A 16,735-nucleotide genomic window follows, 5' to 3' on the forward strand; every position below is an offset into this window, starting at 1 on the left:
GCGAGGGCCAGCAAGGGAGGTTCGAGGGCAGGCACGCGTTTTGGGGCTGGCACCTTTGGCCTGGGAGCAGGGGCTCGACGTTTGCAGTTTGGAGCGTGAGGGCTGATTTTGGCCGAGAGTGACGTAAGGCGCTACGTTGAGCCCTTGCTCGGCTGGGCGAGCCCGCAGCCCCAGTGCGAGTGGGGCTGTGCGAGGGCCAGCAAGGGAGGTTCGAGGGCAGGCACGCGTTTTGGGGCTGGCACCTTTGGCCTGGGAGCAGGGGCTCGACGTTTGCAGTTTGGAGCGTGAGGGCTGATTTTGGCCGAGAGTGACGTAAGGCGCTACGTTGAGCCCTTGCTCGGCTGGGCGAGCCCGCAGCCCCAGTGCGAGTGGGGCTGTGCGAGGGCCAGCAAGGGAGGTTCGAGGGCAGGCACGCGTTTTGGGGCTGGCACCTTTGGCCTGGGAGCAGGGGCTCGACGTTTGCAGTTTGGAGCGTGAGGGCTGATTTTGGCCGAGAGTGACGTAAGGCGCTACGTTGAGCCCTTGCTCGGCTGGGCGAGCCCGCAGCCCCAGTGCGAGTGGGGCTGTGCGAGGGCCAGCAAGGGAGGTTCGAGGGCAGGCACGCGTTTTGGGGCTGGCACCTTTGGCCTGGGAGCAGGGGCTCGACGTTTGCAGTTTGGAGCGTGAGGGCTGATTTTGGCCGAGAGTGACGTAAGGCGCTACGTTGAGCCCTTGCTCGGCTGGGCGAGCCCGCAGCCCCAGTGCGAGTGGGGCTGTGCGAGGGCCAGCAAGGGAGGTTCGAGGGCAGGCACGCGTTTTGGGGCTGGCACCTTTGGCCTGGGAGCAGGGGCTCGACGTTTGCAGTTTGGAGCGTGAGGGCTGATTTTGGCCGAGAGTGACGTAAGGCGCTACGTTGAGCCCTTGCTCGGCTGGGCGAGCCCGCAGCCCCAGTGCGAGTGGGGCTGTGCGAGGGCCAGCAAGGGAGGTTCGAGGGCAGGCACGCGTTTTGGGGCTGGCACCTTTGGCCTGGGAGCAGGGTCTCGACGTTTGCAGTTTGGAGCGTGAGGGCTGATTTTGGCCGAGAGTGACGTAAGGCGCTACGTTGAGCCCTTGCTCGGCTGGGCGAGCCCGCAGCCCCAGTGCGAGTGGGGCTGTGCGAGGGCCAGCAAGGGAGGTTCGAGGGCAGGCACGCGTTTTGGGGCTGGCACCTTTGGCCTGGGAGCAGGGGCTCGACGTTTGCAGTTTGGAGCGTGAGGGCTGATTTTGGCCGAGAGTGACGTAAGGCGCTACGTTGAGCCCTTGCTCGGCTGGGCGAGCCCGCAGCCCCAGTGCGAGTGGGGCTGTGCGAGGGCCAGCAAGGGAGGTTCGAGGGCAGGCACGCGTTTTGGGGCTGGCACCTTTGGCCTGGGAGCAGGGGCTCGACGTTTGCAGTTTGGAGCGTGAGGGCTGATTTTGGCCGAGAGTGACGTAAGGCGCTACGTTGAGCCCTTGCTCGGCTGGGCGAGCCCGCAGCCCCAGTGCGAGTGGGGCTGTGCGAGGGCCAGCAAGGGAGGTTCGAGGGCAGGCACGCGTTTTGGGGCTGGCACCTTTGGCCTGGGAGCAGGGGCTCGACGTTTGCAGTTTGGAGCGTGAGGGCTGATTTTGGCCGAGAGTGACGTAAGGCGCTACGTTGAGCCCTTGCTCGGCTGGGCGAGCCCGCAGCCCCCGTGCGAGTGGGGCTGTGCGAGGGCCAGCAAGGGAGGTTCGAGGGCAGGCACGCGTTTTGGGGCTGGCACCTTTGGCCTGGGAGCAGGGGCTCGACGTTTGCAGTTTGGAGCGTGAGGGCTGATTTTGGCCGAGAGTGAGGTAAGGCGCTACGTTGAGCCCTTGCTCGGCTGGGCGAGCCCGCAGCCCCAGTGCGAGTGGGGCTGTGCGAGGGCCAGCAAGGGAGGTTCGAGGGCAGGCACGCGTTTTGGGGCTGGCACCTTTGGCCTGGGAGCAGGGGCTCGACGTTTGCAGTTTGGAGCGTGAGGGCTGATTTTGGCCGAGAGTGACGTAAGGCGCTACGTTGAGCCCTTGCTCGGCTGGGCGAGCCCGCAGCCCCAGTGCGAGTGGGGCTGTGCGAGGGCCAGCAAGGGAGGTTCGAGGGCAGGCACGCGTTTTGGGGCTGGCACCTTTGGCCTGGGAGCAGGGGCTCGACGTTTGCAGTTTGGAGCGTGAGGGCTGATTTTGGCCGAGAGTGACGTAAGGCGCTACGTTGAGCCCTTGCTCGGCTGGGCGAGCCCGCAGCCCCAGTGCGAGTGGGGCTGTGCGAGGGCCAGCAAGGGAGGTTCGAGGGCAGGCACGCGTTTTGGGGCTGGCACCTTTGGCCTGGGAGCAGGGGCTCGACGTTTGCAGTTTGGAGCGTGAGGGCTGATTTTGGCCGAGAGTGACGTAAGGCGCTACGTTGAGCCCTTGCTCGGCTGGGCGAGCCCGCAGCCCCAGTGCGAGTGGGGCTGTGCGAGGGCCAGCAAGGGAGGTTCGAGGGCAGGCACGCGTTTTGGGGCTGGCACCTTTGGCCTGGGAGCAGGGGCTCGACGTTTGCAGTTTGGAGCGTGAGGGCTGATTTTGGCCGAGAGTGACGTAAGGCGCTACGTTGAGCCCTTGCTCGGCTGGGCGAGCCCGCAGCCCCAGTGCGAGTGGGGCTGTGCGAGGGCCAGCAAGGGAGGTTCGAGGGCAGGCACGCGTTTTGGGGCTGGCACCTTTGGCCTGGGAGCAGGGGCTCGACGTTTGCAGTTTGGAGCGTGAGGGCTGATTTTGGCCGAGAGTGACGTAAGGCGCTACGTTGAGCCCTTGCTCGGCTGGGCGAGCCCGCAGCCCCAGTGCGAGTGGGGCTGTGCGAGGGCCAGCAAGGGAGGTTCGAGGGCAGGCACGCGTTTTGGGGCTGGCACCTTTGGCCTGGGAGCAGGGGCTCGACGTTTGCAGTTTGGAGCGTGAGGGCTGATTTTGGCCGAGAGTGACGTAAGGCGCTACGTTGAGCCCTTGCTCGGCTGGGCGAGCCCGCAGCCCCAGTGCGAGTGGGGCTGTGCGAGGGCCAGCAAGGGAGGTTCGAGGGCAGGCACGCGTTTTGGGTCTGGCACCTTTGGCCTGGGAGCAGGGGCTCGACGTTTGCAGTTTGGAGCGTGAGGGCTGATTTTGGCCGAGAGTGACGTAAGGCGCTACGTTGAGCCCTTGCTCGGCTGGGCGAGCCCGCAGCCCCAGTGCGAGTGGGGCTGTGCGAGGGCCAGCAAGGGAGGTTCGAGGGCAGGCACGCGTTTTGGGGCTGGCACCTTTGGCCTGGGAGCAGGGGCTCGACGTTTGCAGTTTGGAGCGTGAGGGCTGATTTTGGCCGAGAGTGACGTAAGGCGCTACGTTGAGCCCTTGCTCGGCTGGGCGAGCCCGCAGCCCCAGTGCGAGTGGGGCTGTGCGAGGGCCAGCAAGGGAGGTTCGAGGGCAGGCACGCGTTTTGGGGCTGGCACCTTTGGCCTGGGAGCAGGGGCTCGACGTTTGCAGTTTGGAGCGTGAGGGCTGATTTTGGCCGAGAGTGACGTAAGGCGCTACGTTGAGCCCTTGCTCGGCTGGGCGAGCCCGCAGCCCCAGTGCGAGTGGGGCTGTGCGAGGGCCAGCAAGGGAGGTTCGAGGGCAGGCACGCGTTTTGGGGCTGGCACCTTTGGCCTGGGAGCAGGGGCTCGACGTTTGCAGTTTGGAGCGTGAGGGCTGATTTTGGCCGAGAGTGACGTAAGGCGCTACGTTGAGCCCTTGCTCGGCTGGGCGAGCCCGCAGCCCCAGTGCGAGTGGGGCTGTGCGAGGGCCAGCAAGGGAGGTTCGAGGCCAGGCACGCGTTTTGGGGCTGGCACCTTTGGCCTGGGAGCAGGGGCTCGACGTTTGCAGTTTGGAGCGTGAGGGCTGATTTTGGCCGAGAGTGACGTAAGGCGCTACGTTGAGCCCTTGCTCGGCTGGGCGAGCCCGCAGCCCCAGTGCGAGTGGGGCTGTGCGAGGGCCAGCAAGGGAGGTTCGAGGGCAGGGAGGCGTTTTTTGGGTGGCACCTTTGGCCTGGGAGCAGGGGCTCGACGTTTGCAGTTTGGAGCGTGAGGGCTGATTTTGGCCGAGAGTGACGTAAGGCGCTACGTTGAGCCCTTGCTCGGCTGGGCGAGCCCGCAGCCCCAGTGCGAGTGGGGCTGTGCGAGGGCCAGCAAGGGAGGTTCGAGGGCAGGCACGCGTTTTGGGTCTGGCACCTTTGGCCTGGGAGCAGGGGCTCGACGTTTGCAGTTTGGAGCGTGAGGGCTGATTTTGGCCGAGAGTGACGTAAGGCGCTACGTTGAGCCCTTGCTCGGCTGGGCGAGCCCGCAGCCCCAGTGCGAGTGGGGCTGTGCGAGGGCCAGCAAGGGAGGTTCGAGGGCAGGCACGCGTTTTGGGGCTGGCACCTTTGGCCTGGGAGCAGGGGCTCGACGTTTGCAGTTTGGAGCGTGAGGGCTGATTTTGGCCGAGAGTGACGTAAGGCGCTACGTTGAGCCCTTGCTCGGCTGGGCGAGCCCGCAGCCCCAGTGCGAGTGGGGCTGTGCGAGGGCCAGCAAGGGAGGTTCGAGGGCAGGCACGCGTTTTGGGGCTGGCACCTTTGGCCTGGGAGCAGGGGCTCGACGTTTGCAGTTTGGAGCGTGAGGGCTGATTTTGGCCGAGAGTGACGTAAGGCGCTACGTTGAGCCCTTGCTCGGCTGGGCGAGCCCGCAGCCCCAGTGCGAGTGGGGCTGTGCGAGGGCCAGCAAGGGAGGTTCGAGGGCAGGCACGCGTTTTGGGGCTGGCACCTTTGGCCTGGGAGCAGGGGCTCGACGATTGCAGTTTGGAGCGTGAGGGCTGATTTTGGCCGAGAGTGACGTAAGGCGCTACGTTGAGCCCTTGCTCGGCTGGGCGAGCCCGCAGCCCCAGTGCGAGTGGGGCTGTGCGAGGGCCAGCAAGGGAGGTTCGAGGGCAGGCACGCCTTTTGGGGCTGGCACCTTTGGCCTGGGAGCAGGGGCTCGACGTTTGCAGTTTGGAGCGTGAGGGCTGATTTTGGCCGAGAGTGACGTAAGGCGCTACGTTGAGCCCTTGCTCGGCTGGGCGAGCCCGCAGCCCCAGTGCGAGTGGGGCTGTGCGAGGGCCAGCAAGGGAGGTTCGAGGGCAGGCACGCGTTTTGGGGCTGGCACCTTTGGCCTGGGAGCAGGGGCTCGACGTTTGCAGTTTGGAGCGTGAGGGCTGATTTTGGCCGAGAGTGACGTAAGGCGCTACGTTGAGCCCTTGCTCGGCTGGGCGAGCCCGCAGCCCCAGTGCGAGTGGGGCTGTGCGAGGGCCAGCAAGGGAGGTTCGAGGGCAGGCACGCGTTTTGGGGCTGGCACCTTTGGCCTGGGAGCAGGGGCTCGACGTTTGCAGTTTGGAGCGTGAGGGCTGATTTTGGCCGAGAGTGAGGTAAGGCGCTACGTTGAGCCCTTGCTCGGCTGGGCGAGCCCGCAGCCCCAGTGCGAGTGGGGCTGTGCGAGGGCCAGCAAGGGAGGTTCGAGGGCAGGCACGCGTTTTGGGGCTGGCACCTTTGGCCTGGGAGCAGGGGCTCGACGTTTGCAGTTTGGAGCGTGAGGGCTGATTTTGGCCGAGAGTGACGTAAGGCGCTACGTTGAGCCCTTGCTCGGCTGGGCGAGCCCGCAGCCCCAGTGCGAGTGGGGCTGTGCGAGGGCCAGCAAGGGAGGTTCGAGGGCAGGCACGCGTTTTGGGGCTGGCACCTTTGGCCTGGGAGCAGGGGCTCGACGTTTGCAGTTTGGAGCGTGAGGGCTGATTTTGGCCGAGAGTGACGTAAGGCGCTACGTTGAGCCCTTGCTCGGCTGGGCGAGCCCGCAGCCCCAGTGCGAGTGGGGCTGTGCGAGGGCCAGCAAGGGAGGTTCGAGGGCAGGCACGCGTTTTGGGGCTGGCACCTTTGGCCTGGGAGCAGGGGCTCGACGTTTGCAGTTTGGAGCGTGAGGGCTGATTTTGGCCGAGAGTGACGTAAGGCGCTACGTTGAGCCCTTGCTCGGCTGGGCGAGCCCGCAGCCCCAGTGCGAGTGGGGCTGTGCGAGGGCCAGCAAGGGAGGTTCGAGGGCAGGCACGCGTTTTGGGGCTGGCACCTTTGGCCTGGGAGCAGGGGCTCGACGTTTGCAGTTTGGAGCGTGAGGGCTGATTTTGGCCGAGAGTGACGTAAGGCGCTACGTTGAGCCCTTGCTCGGCTGGGCGAGCCCGCAGCCCCAGTGCGAGTGGGGCTGTGCGAGGGCCAGCAAGGGAGGTTCGAGGGCAGGCACGCGTTTTGGGGCTGGCACCTTTGGCCTGGGAGCAGGGGCTCGACGTTTGCAGTTTGGAGCGTGAGGGCTGATTTTGGCCGAGAGTGACGTAAGGCGCTACGTTGAGCCCTTGCTCGGCTGGGCGAGCCCGCAGCCCCAGTGCGAGTGGGGCTGTGCGAGGGCCAGCAAGGGAGGTTCGAGGGCAGGCACGCGTTTTGGGGCTGGCACCTTTGGCCTGGGAGCAGGGGCTCGACGTTTGCAGTTTGGAGCGTGAGGGCTGATTTTGGCCGAGAGTGACGTAAGGCGCTACGTTGAGCCCTTGCTCGGCTGGGCGAGCCCGCAGCCCCAGTGCGAGTGGGGCTGTGCGAGGGCCAGCAAGGGAGGTTCGAGGGCAGGCACGCGTTTTGGGGCTGGCACCTTTGGCCTGGGAGCAGGGGCTCGACGTTTGCAGTTTGGAGCGTGAGGGCTGATTTTGGCCGAGAGTGACGTAAGGCGCTACGTTGAGCCCTTGCTCGGCTGGGCGAGCCCGCAGCCCCAGTGCGAGTGGGGCTGTGCGAGGGCCAGCAAGGGAGGTTCGAGGGCAGGCACGCGTTTTGGGGCTGGCACCTTTGGCCTGGGAGCAGGGGCTCGACGTTTGCAGTTTGGAGCGTGAGGGCTGATTTTGGCCGAGAGTGACGTAAGGCGCTACGTTGAGCCCTTGCTCGGCTGGGCGAGCCCGCAGCCCCAGTGCGAGTGGGGCTGTGCGAGGGCCAGCAAGGGAGGTTCGAGGGCAGGCACGCGTTTTGGGGCTGGCACCTTTGGCCTGGGAGCAGGGGCTCGACGTTTGCAGTTTGGAGCGTGAGGGCTGATTTTGGCCGAGAGTGACGTAAGGCGCTACGTTGAGCCCTTGCTCGGCTGGGCGAGCCCGCAGCCCCAGTGCGAGTGGGGCTGTGCGAGGGCCAGCAAGGGAGGTTCGAGGGCAGGCACGCGTTTTGGGGCTGGCACCTTTGGCCTGGGAGCAGGGGCTCGACGTTTGCAGTTTGGAGCGTGAGGGCTGATTTTGGCCGAGAGTGACGTAAGGCGCTACGTTGAGCCCTTGCTCGGCTGGGCGAGCCCGCAGCCCCAGTGCGAGTGGGGCTGTGCGAGGGCCAGCAAGGGAGGTTCGAGGGCAGGCACGCGTTTTGGGGCTGGCACCTTTGGCCTGGGAGCAGGGGCTCGACGTTTGCAGTTTGGAGCGTGAGGGCTGATTTTGGCCGAGAGTGACGTAAGGCGCTACGTTGAGCCCTTGCTCGGCTGGGCGAGCCCGCAGCCCCAGTGCGAGAGGGGCTGTGCGAGGGCCAGCAAGGGAGGTTCGAGGGCAGGCACGCGTTTTGGGGCTGGCACCTTTGGCCTGGGAGCAGGGGCTCGACGTTTGCAGTTTGGAGCGTGAGGGCTGATTTTGGCCGAGAGTGACGTAAGGCGCTACGTTGAGCCCTTGCTCGGCTGGGCGAGCCCGCAGCCCCAGTGCGAGTGGGGCTGTGCGAGGGCCAGCAAGGGAGGTTCGAGGGCAGGCACGCGTTTTGGGGCTGGCACCTTTGGCCTGGGAGCAGGGGCTCGACGTTTGCAGTTGGGAGCGTGAGGGCTGATTTTGGCCGAGAGTGAGGTAAGGCGCTACGTTGAGCCCTTGCTCGGCTGGGCGAGCCCGCAGCCCCAGTGCGAGTGGGGCTGTGCGAGGGCCAGCAAGGGAGGTTCGAGGGCAGGCACGCGTTTTGGGGCTGGCACCTTTGGCCTGGGAGCAGGGGCTCGACGTTTGCAGTTTGGAGCGTGAGGGCTGATTTTGGCCGAGAGTGACGTAAGGCGCTACGTTGAGCCCTTGCTCGGCTGGGCGAGCCCGCAGCCCCAGTGCGAGTGGGGCTGTGCGAGGGCCAGCAAGGGAGGTTCGAGGGCAGGCACGCGTTTTGGGGCTGGCACCTTTGGCCTGGGAGCAGGGGCTCGACGTTTGCAGTTTGGAGCGTGAGGGCTGATTTTGGCCGAGAGTGACGTAAGGCGCTACGTTGAGCCCTTGCTCGGCTGGGCGAGCCCGCAGCCCCAGTGCGAGTGGGGCTGTGCGAGGGCCAGCAAGGGAGGTTCGAGGGCAGGCACGCGTTTTGGGGCTGGCACCTTTGGCCTGGGAGCAGGGGCTCGACGTTTGCAGTTTGGAGCGTGAGGGCTGATTTTGGCCGAGAGTGACGTAAGGCGCTACGTTGAGCCCTTGCTCGGCTGGGCGAGCCCGCAGCCCCAGTGCGAGTGGGGCTGTGCGAGGGCCAGCAAGGGAGGTTCGAGGGCAGGCACGCGTTTTGGGGCTGGCACCTTTGGCCTGGGAGCAGGGGCTCGACGTTTGCAGTTTGGAGCGTGAGGGCTGATTTTGGCCGAGAGTGACGTAAGGCGCTACGTTGAGCCCTTGCTCGGCTGGGCGAGCCCGCAGCCCCAGTGCGAGTGGGGCTGTGCGAGGGCCAGCAAGGGAGGTTCGAGGGCAGGCACGCGTTTTGGGGCTGGCACCTTTGGCCTGGGAGCAGGGGCTCGACGTTTGCAGTTTGGAGCGTGAGGGCTGATTTTGGCCGAGAGTGACGTAAGGCGCTACGTTGAGCCCTTGCTCGGCTGGGCGAGCCCGCAGCCCCAGTGCGAGTGGGGCTGTGCGAGGGCCAGCAAGGGAGGTTCGAGGGCAGGCACGCGTTTTGGGGCTGGCACCTTTGGCCTGGGAGCAGGGGCTCGACGTTTGCAGTTTGGAGCGTGAGGGCTGATTTTGGCCGAGAGTGACGTAAGGCGCTACGTTGAGCCCTTGCTCGGCTGGGCGAGCCCGCAGCCCCAGTGCGAGTGGGGCTGTGCGAGGGCCAGCAAGGGAGGTTCGAGGGCAGGCACGCGTTTTGGGGCTGGCACCTTTGGCCTGGGAGCAGGGGCTCGACGTTTGCAGTTTGGAGCGTGAGGGCTGATTTTGGCCGAGAGTGACGTAAGGCGCTACGTTGAGCCCTTGCTCGGCTGGGCGAGCCCGCAGCCCCAGTGCGAGTGGGGCTGTGCGAGGGCCAGCAAGGGAGGTTCGAGGGCAGGCACGCGTTTTGGGGCTGGCACCTTTGGCCTGGGAGCAGGGGCTCGACGTTTGCAGTTTGGAGCGTGAGGGCTGATTTTGGCCGAGAGTGACGTAAGGCGCTACGTTGAGCCCTTGCTCGGCTGGGCGAGCCCGCAGCCCCAGTGCGAGTGGGGCTGTGCGAGGGCCAGCAAGGGAGGTTCGAGGGCAGGCACGCGTTTTGGGGCTGGCACCTTTGGCCTGGGAGCAGGGGCTCGACGTTTGCAGTTTGGAGCGTGAGGGCTGATTTTGGCCGAGAGTGACGTAAGGCGCTACGTTGAGCCCTTGCTCGGCTGGGCGAGCCCGCAGCCCCAGTGCGAGTGGGGCTGTGCGAGGGCCAGCAAGGGAGGTTCGAGGGCAGGCACGCGTTTTGGGGCTGGCACCTTTGGCCTGGGAGCAGGGGCTCGACGTTTGCAGTTTGGAGCGTGAGGGCTGATTTTGGCCGAGAGTGACGTAAGGCGCTACGTTGAGCCCTTGCTCGGCTGGGCGAGCCCGCAGCCCCAGTGCGAGTGGGGCTGTGCGAGGGCCAGCAAGGGAGGTTCGAGGGCAGGCACGCGTTTTGGGGCTGGCACCTTTGGCCTGGGAGCAGGGGCTCGACGTTTGCAGTTTGGAGCGTGAGGGCTGATTTTGGCCGAGAGTGACGTAAGGCGCTACGTTGAGCCCTTGCTCGGCTGGGCGAGCCCGCAGCCCCAGTGCGAGTGGGGCTGTGCGAGGGCCAGCAAGGGAGGTTCGAGGGCAGGCACGCGTTTTGGGGCTGGCACCTTTGGCCTGGGAGCAGGGGCTCGACGTTTGCAGTTTGGAGCGTGAGGGCTGATTTTGGCCGAGAGTGACGTAAGGCGCTACGTTGAGCCCTTGCTCGGCTGGGCGAGCCCGCAGCCCCAGTGCGAGTGGGGCTGTGCGAGGGCCAGCAAGGGAGGTTCGAGGGCAGGCACGCGTTTTGGGGCTGGCACCTTTGGCCTGGGAGCAGGGGCTCGACGTTTGCAGTTTGGAGCGTGAGGGCTGATTTTGGCCGAGAGTGACGTAAGGCGCTACGTTGAGCCCTTGCTCGGCTGGGCGAGCCCGCAGCCCCAGTGCGAGTGGGGCTGTGCGAGGGCCAGCAAGGGAGGTTCGAGGGCAGGCACGCGTTTTGGGGCTGGCACCTTTGGCCTGGGAGCAGGGGCTCGACGTTTGCAGTTTGGAGCGTGAGGGCTGATTTTGGCCGAGAGTGACGTAAGGCGCTACGTTGAGCCCTTGCTCGGCTGGGCGAGCCCGCAGCCCCAGTGCGAGTGGGGCTGTGCGAGGGCCAGCAAGGGAGGTTCGAGGGCAGGCACGCGTTTTGGGTCTGGCACCTTTGGCCTGGGAGCAGGGGCTCGACGTTTGCAGTTTGGAGCGTGAGGGCTGATTTTGGCCGAGAGTGACGTAAGGCGCTACGTTGAGCCCTTGCTCGGCTGGGCGAGCCCGCAGCCCCAGTGCGAGTGGGGCTGTGCGAGGGCCAGCAAGGGAGGTTCGAGGGCAGGCACGCGTTTTGGGGCTGGCACCTTTGGCCTGGGAGCAGGGGCTCGACGTTTGCAGTTTGGAGCGTGAGGGCTGATTTTGGCCGAGAGTGACGTAAGGCGCTACGTTGAGCCCTTGCTCGGCTGGGCGAGCCCGCAGCCCCAGTGCGAGTGGGGCTGTGCGAGGGCCAGCAAGGGAGGTTCGAGGGCAGGCACGCGTTTTGGGGCTGGCACCTTTGGCCTGGGAGCAGGGGCTCGACGTTTGCAGTTTGGAGCGTGAGGGCTGATTTTGGCCGAGAGTGACGTAAGGCGCTACGTTGAGCCCTTGCTCGGCTGGGCGAGCCCGCAGCCCCAGTGCGAGTGGGGCTGTGCGAGGGCCAGCAAGGGAGGTTCGAGGGCAGGCACGCGTTTTGGGCTGGCACCTTTGGCCTGGGAGCAGGGGCTCGACGTTTGCAGTTTGGAGCGTGAGGGCTGATTTTGGCCGAGAGTGACGTAAGGCGCTACGTTGAGCCCTTGCTCGGCTGGGCGAGCCCGCAGCCCCAGTGCGAGTGGGGCTGTGCGAGGGCCAGCAAGGGAGGTTCGAGGGCAGGCACGCGTTTTGGGGCTGGCACCTTTGGCCTGGGAGCAGGGGCTCGACGTTTGCAGTTTGGAGCGTGAGGGCTGATTTTGGCCGAGAGTGACGTAAGGCGCTACGTTGAGCCCTTGCTCGGCTGGGCGAGCCCGCAGCCCCAGTGCGAGTGGGGCTGTGCGAGGGCCAGCAAGGGAGGTTCGAGGGCAGGCACGCGTTTTGGGGCTGGCACCTTTGGCCTGGGAGCAGGGGCTCGACGTTTGCAGTTTGGAGCGTGAGGGCTGATTTTGGCCGAGAGTGACGTAAGGCGCTACGTTGAGCCCTTGCTCGGCTGGGCGAGCCCGCAGCCCCAGTGCGAGTGGGGCTGTGCGAGGGCCAGCAAGGGAGGTTCGAGGGCAGGCACGCGTTTTGGGGCTGGCACCTTTGGCCTGGGAGCAGGGGCTCGACGTTTGCAGTTTGGAGCGTGAGGGCTGATTTTGGCCGAGAGTGACGTAAGGCGCTACGTTGAGCCCTTGCTCGGCTGGGCGAGCCCGCAGCCCCAGTGCGAGTGGGGCTGTGCGAGGGCCAGCAAGGGAGGTTCGAGGGCAGGCACGCGTTTTGGGGCTGGCACCTTTGGCCTGGGAGCAGGGGCTCGACGTTTGCAGTTTGGAGCGTGAGGGCTGATTTTGGCCGAGAGTGACGTAAGGCGCTACGTTGAGCCCTTGCTCGGCTGGGCGAGCCCGCAGCCCCAGTGCGAGTGGGGCTGTGCGAGGGCCAGCAAGGGAGGTTCGAGGGCAGGCACGCGTTTTGGGGCTGGCACCTTTGGCCTGGGAGCAGGGGCTCGACGTTTGCAGTTTGGAGCGTGAGGGCTGATTTTGGCCGAGAGTGACGTAAGGCGCTACGTTGAGCCCTTGCTCGGCTGGGCGAGCCCGCAGCCCCAGTGCGAGTGGGGCTGTGCGAGGGCCAGCAAGGGAGGTTCGAGGGCAGGCACGCGTTTTGGGCTGGCACCTTTGGCCTGGGAGCAGGGGCTCGACGTTTGCAGTTTGGAGCGTGAGGGCTGATTTTGGCCGAGAGTGACGTAAGGCGCTACGTTGAGCCCTTGCTCGGCTGGGCGAGCCCGCAGCCCCAGTGCGAGTGGGGCTGTGCGAGGGCCAGCAAGGGAGGTTCGAGGGCAGGCACGCGTTTTGGGGCTGGCACCTTTGGCCTGGGAGCAGGGGCTCGACGTTTGCAGTTTGGAGCGTGAGGGCTGATTTTGGCCGAGAGTGACGTAAGGCGCTACGTTGAGCCCTTGCTCGGCTGGGCGAGCCCGCAGCCCCAGTGCGAGTGGGGCTGTGCGAGGGCCAGCAAGGGAGGTTCGAGGGCAGGCACGCGTTTTGGGGCTGGCACCTTTAGCCTGGGAGCAGGGGCTCGACGTTTGCAGTTTGGAGCGTGAGGGCTGATTTTGGCCGAGAGTGACGTAAGGCGCTACGTTGAGCCCTTGCTCGGCTGGGCGAGCCCGCAGCCCCAGTGCGAGTGGGGCTGTGCGAGGGCCAGCAAGGGAGGTTCGAGGGCAGGCACGCGTTTTGGGGCTGGCACCTTTGGCCTGGGAGCAGGGGCTCGACGTTTGCAGTTTGGAGCGTGAGGGCTGATTTTGGCCGAGAGTGACGTAAGGCGCTACGTTGAGCCCTTGCTCGGCTGGGCGAGCCCGCAGCCCCCGTGCGAGTGGGGCTGTGCGAGGGCCAGCAAGGGAGGTTCGAGGGCAGGCACGCGTTTTGGGGCTGGCACCTTTGGCCTGGGAGCAGGGGCTCGACGTTTGCAGTTTGGAGCGTGAGGGCTGATTTTGGCCGAGAGTGACGTAAGGCGCTACGTTGAGCCCTTGCTCGGCTGGGCGAGCCCGCAGCCCCAGTGCGAGTGGGGCTGTGCGAGGGCCAGCAAGGGAGGTTCGAGGGCAGGCACGCGTTTTGGGGCTGGCACCTTTGGCCTGGGAGCAGGGGCTCGACGTTTGCAGTTTGGAGCGTGAGGGCTGATTTTGGCCGAGAGTGACGTAAGGCGCTACGTTGAGCCCTTGCTCGGCTGGGCGAGCCCGCAGCCCCAGTGCGAGTGGGGCTGTGCGAGGGCCAGCAAGGGAGGTTCGAGGGCAGGCACGCGTTTTGGGGCTGGCACCTTTGGCCTGGGAGCAGGGGCTCGACGTTTGCAGTTTGGAGCGTGAGGGCTGATTTTGGCCGAGAGTGACGTAAGGCGCTACGTTGAGCCCTTGCTCGGCTGGGCGAGCCCGCAGCCCCAGTGCGAGTGGGGCTGTGCGAGGGCCAGCAAGGGAGGTTCGAGGGCAGGCACGCGTTTTGGGGCTGGCACCTTTGGCCTGGGAGCAGGGGCTCGACGTTTGCAGTTTGGAGCGTGAGGGCTGATTTTGGCCGAGAGTGACGTAAGGCGCTACGTTGAGCCCTTGCTCGGCTGGGCGAGCCCGCAGCCCCAGTGCGAGTGGGGCTGTGCGAGGGCCAGCAAGGGAGGTTCGAGGGCAGGCACGCGTTTTGGGGCTGGCACCTTTGGCCTGGGAGCAGGGGCTCGACGTTTGCAGTTTGGAGCGTGAGGGCTGATTTTGGCCGAGAGTGACGTAAGGCGCTACGTTGAGCCCTTGCTCGGCTGGGCGAGCCCGCAGCCCCAGTGCGAGTGGGGCTGTGCGAGGGCCAGCAAGGGAGGTTCGAGGGCAGGCACGCGTTTTGGGGCTGGCACCTTTGGCCTGGGAGCAGGGGCTCGACGTTTGCAGTTTGGAGCGTGAGGGCTGATTTTGGCCGAGAGTGACGTAAGGCGCTACGTTGAGCCCTTGCTCGGCTGGGCGAGCCCGCAGCCCCAGTGCGAGTGGGGCTGTGCGAGGGCCAGCAAGGGAGGTTCGAGGGCAGGCACGCGTTTTGGGGCTGGCACCTTTGGCCTGGGAGCAGGGGCTCGACGTTTGCAGTTTGGAGCGTGAGGGCTGATTTTGGCCGAGAGTGACGTAAGGCGCTACGTTGAGCCCTTGCTCGGCTGGGCGAGCCCGCAGCCCCAGTGCGAGTGGGGCTGTGCGAGGGCCAGCAAGGGAGGTTCGAGGGCAGGCACGCGTTTTGGGTCTGGCACCTTTGGCCTGGGAGCAGGGGCTCGACGTTTGCAGTTTGGAGCGTGAGGGCTGATTTTGGCCGAGAGTGACGTAAGGCGCTACGTTGAGCCCTTGCTCGGCTGGGCGAGCCCGCAGCCCCAGTGCGAGTGGGGCTGTGCGAGGGCCAGCAAGGGAGGTTCGAGGGCAGGCACGCGTTTTGGGGCTGGCACCTTTGGCCTGGGAGCAGGGGCTCGACGTTTGCAGTTTGGAGCGTGAGGGCTGATTTTGGCCGAGAGTGACGTAAGGCGCTACGTTGAGCCCTTGCTCGGCTGGGCGAGCCCGCAGCCCCAGTGCGAGTGGGGCTGTGCGAGGGCCAGCAAGGGAGGTTCGAGGGCAGGCACGCGTTTTGGGGCTGGCACCTTTGGCCTGGGAGCAGGGGCTCGACGTTTGCAGTTTGGAGCGTGAGGGCTGATTTTGGCCGAGAGTGACGTAAGGCGCTACGTTGAGCCCTTGCTCGGCTGGGCGAGCCCGCAGCCCCAGTGCGAGTGGGGCTGTGCGAGGGCCAGCAAGGGAGGTTCGAGGGCAGGCACGCGTTTTGGGTCTGGCACCTTTGGCCTGGGAGCAGGGGCTCGACGTTTGCAGTTTGGAGCGTGAGGGCTGATTTTGGCCGAGAGTGACGTAAGGCGCTACGTTGAGCCCTTGCTCGGCTGGGCGAGCCCGCAGCCCCAGTGCGAGTGGGGCTGTGCGAGGGCCAGCAAGGGAGGTTCGAGGGCAGGCACGCGTTTTGGGGCTGGCACCTTTGGCCTGGGAGCAGGGGCTCGACGTTTGCAGTTTGGAGCGTGAGGGCTGATTTTGGCCGAGAGTGACGTAAGGCGCTACGTTGAGCCCTTGCTCGGCTGGGCGAGCCCGCAGCCCCAGTGCGAGTGGGGCTGTGCGAGGGCCAGCAAGGGAGGTTCGAGGGCAGGCACGCGTTTTGGGGCTGGCACCTTTGGCCTGGGAGCAGGGGCTCGACGTTTGCAGTTTGGAGCGTGAGGGCTGATTTTGGCCGAGAGTGACGTAAGGCGCTACGTTGAGCCCTTGCTCGGCTGGGCGAGCCCGCAGCCCCAGTGCGAGTGGGGCTGTGCGAGGGCCAGCAAGGGAGGTTCGAGGCAGGCACGCGTTTTGGGGCTGGCACCATTGGCCTGGGAGCAGGGGCTCGACGTTTGCAGTTTGGAGCGTGAGGGCTGATTTTGGCCGAGAGTGACGTAAGGCGCTACGTTGAGCCCTTGCTCGGCTGGGCGAGCCCGCAGCCCCAGTGCGAGTGGGGCTGTGCGAGGGCCAGCAAGGGAGGTTCGAGGGCAGGCACGCGTTTTGGGGCTGGCACCTTTGGCCTGGGAGCAGGGGCTCGACGTTTGCAGTTTGGAGCGTGAGGGCTGATTTTGGCCGAGAGTGACGTAAGGCGCTACGTTGAGCCCTTGCTCGGCTGGGCGAGCCCGCAGCCCCAGTGCGAGTGGGGCTGTGCGAGGGCCAGCAAGGGAGGTTCGAGGGCAGGCACGCGTTTTGGGGCTGGCACCTTTGGCCTGGGAGCAGGGGCTCGACGTTTGCAGTTTGGAGCGTGAGGGCTGATTTTGGCCGAGAGTGACGTAAGGCGCTACGTTGAGCCCTTGCTCGGCTGGGCGAGCCCGCAGCCCCAGTGCGAGTGGGGCTGTGCGAGGGCCAGCAAGGGAGGTTCGAGGGCAGGCACGCGTTTTGGGGCTGGCACCTTTGGCCTGGGAGCAGGGGCTCGACGTTTGCAGTTTGGAGCGTGAGGGCTGATTTTGGCCGAGAGTGACGTAAGGCGCTACGTTGAGCCCTTGCTCGGCTGGGCGAGCCCACAGCCCCAGTGCGAGTGGGGCTGTGCGAGGGCCAGCAAGGGAGGTTCGAGGGCAGGCACGCGTTTTGGGGCTGGCACCTTTGGCCTGGGAGCAGGGGCTCGACGTTTGCAGTTTGGAGCGTGAGGGCTGATTTTGGCCGAGAGTGAGGTAAGGCGCTACGTTGAGCCCTTGCTCGGCTGGGCGAGCCCGCAGCCCCAGTGCGAGTGGGGCTGTGCGAGGGCCAGCAAGGGAGGTTCGAGGGCAGGCACGCGTTTTGGGGCTGGCACCTTTGGCCTGGGAGCAGGGGCTCGACGTTTGCAGTTTGGAGCGTGAGGGCTGATTTTGGCCGAGAGTGACGTAAGGCGCTACGTTGAGCCCTTGCTCGGCTGGGCGAGCCCGCAGCCCCAGTGCGAGTGGGGCTGTGCGAGGGCCAGCAAGGGAGGTTCGAGGGCAGGCACGCGTTTTGGGGCTGGCACCTTTGGCCTGGGAGCAGGGGCTCGACGTTTGCAGTTTGGAGCGTGAGGGCTGA

This window comes from Grus americana, unplaced genomic scaffold (genome assembly GCF_028858705.1).
Source record: "Grus americana isolate bGruAme1 unplaced genomic scaffold, bGruAme1.mat scaffold_171, whole genome shotgun sequence".
In the NCBI taxonomy this organism is placed as follows: Eukaryota; Metazoa; Chordata; class Aves; order Gruiformes; family Gruidae; genus Grus; species Grus americana.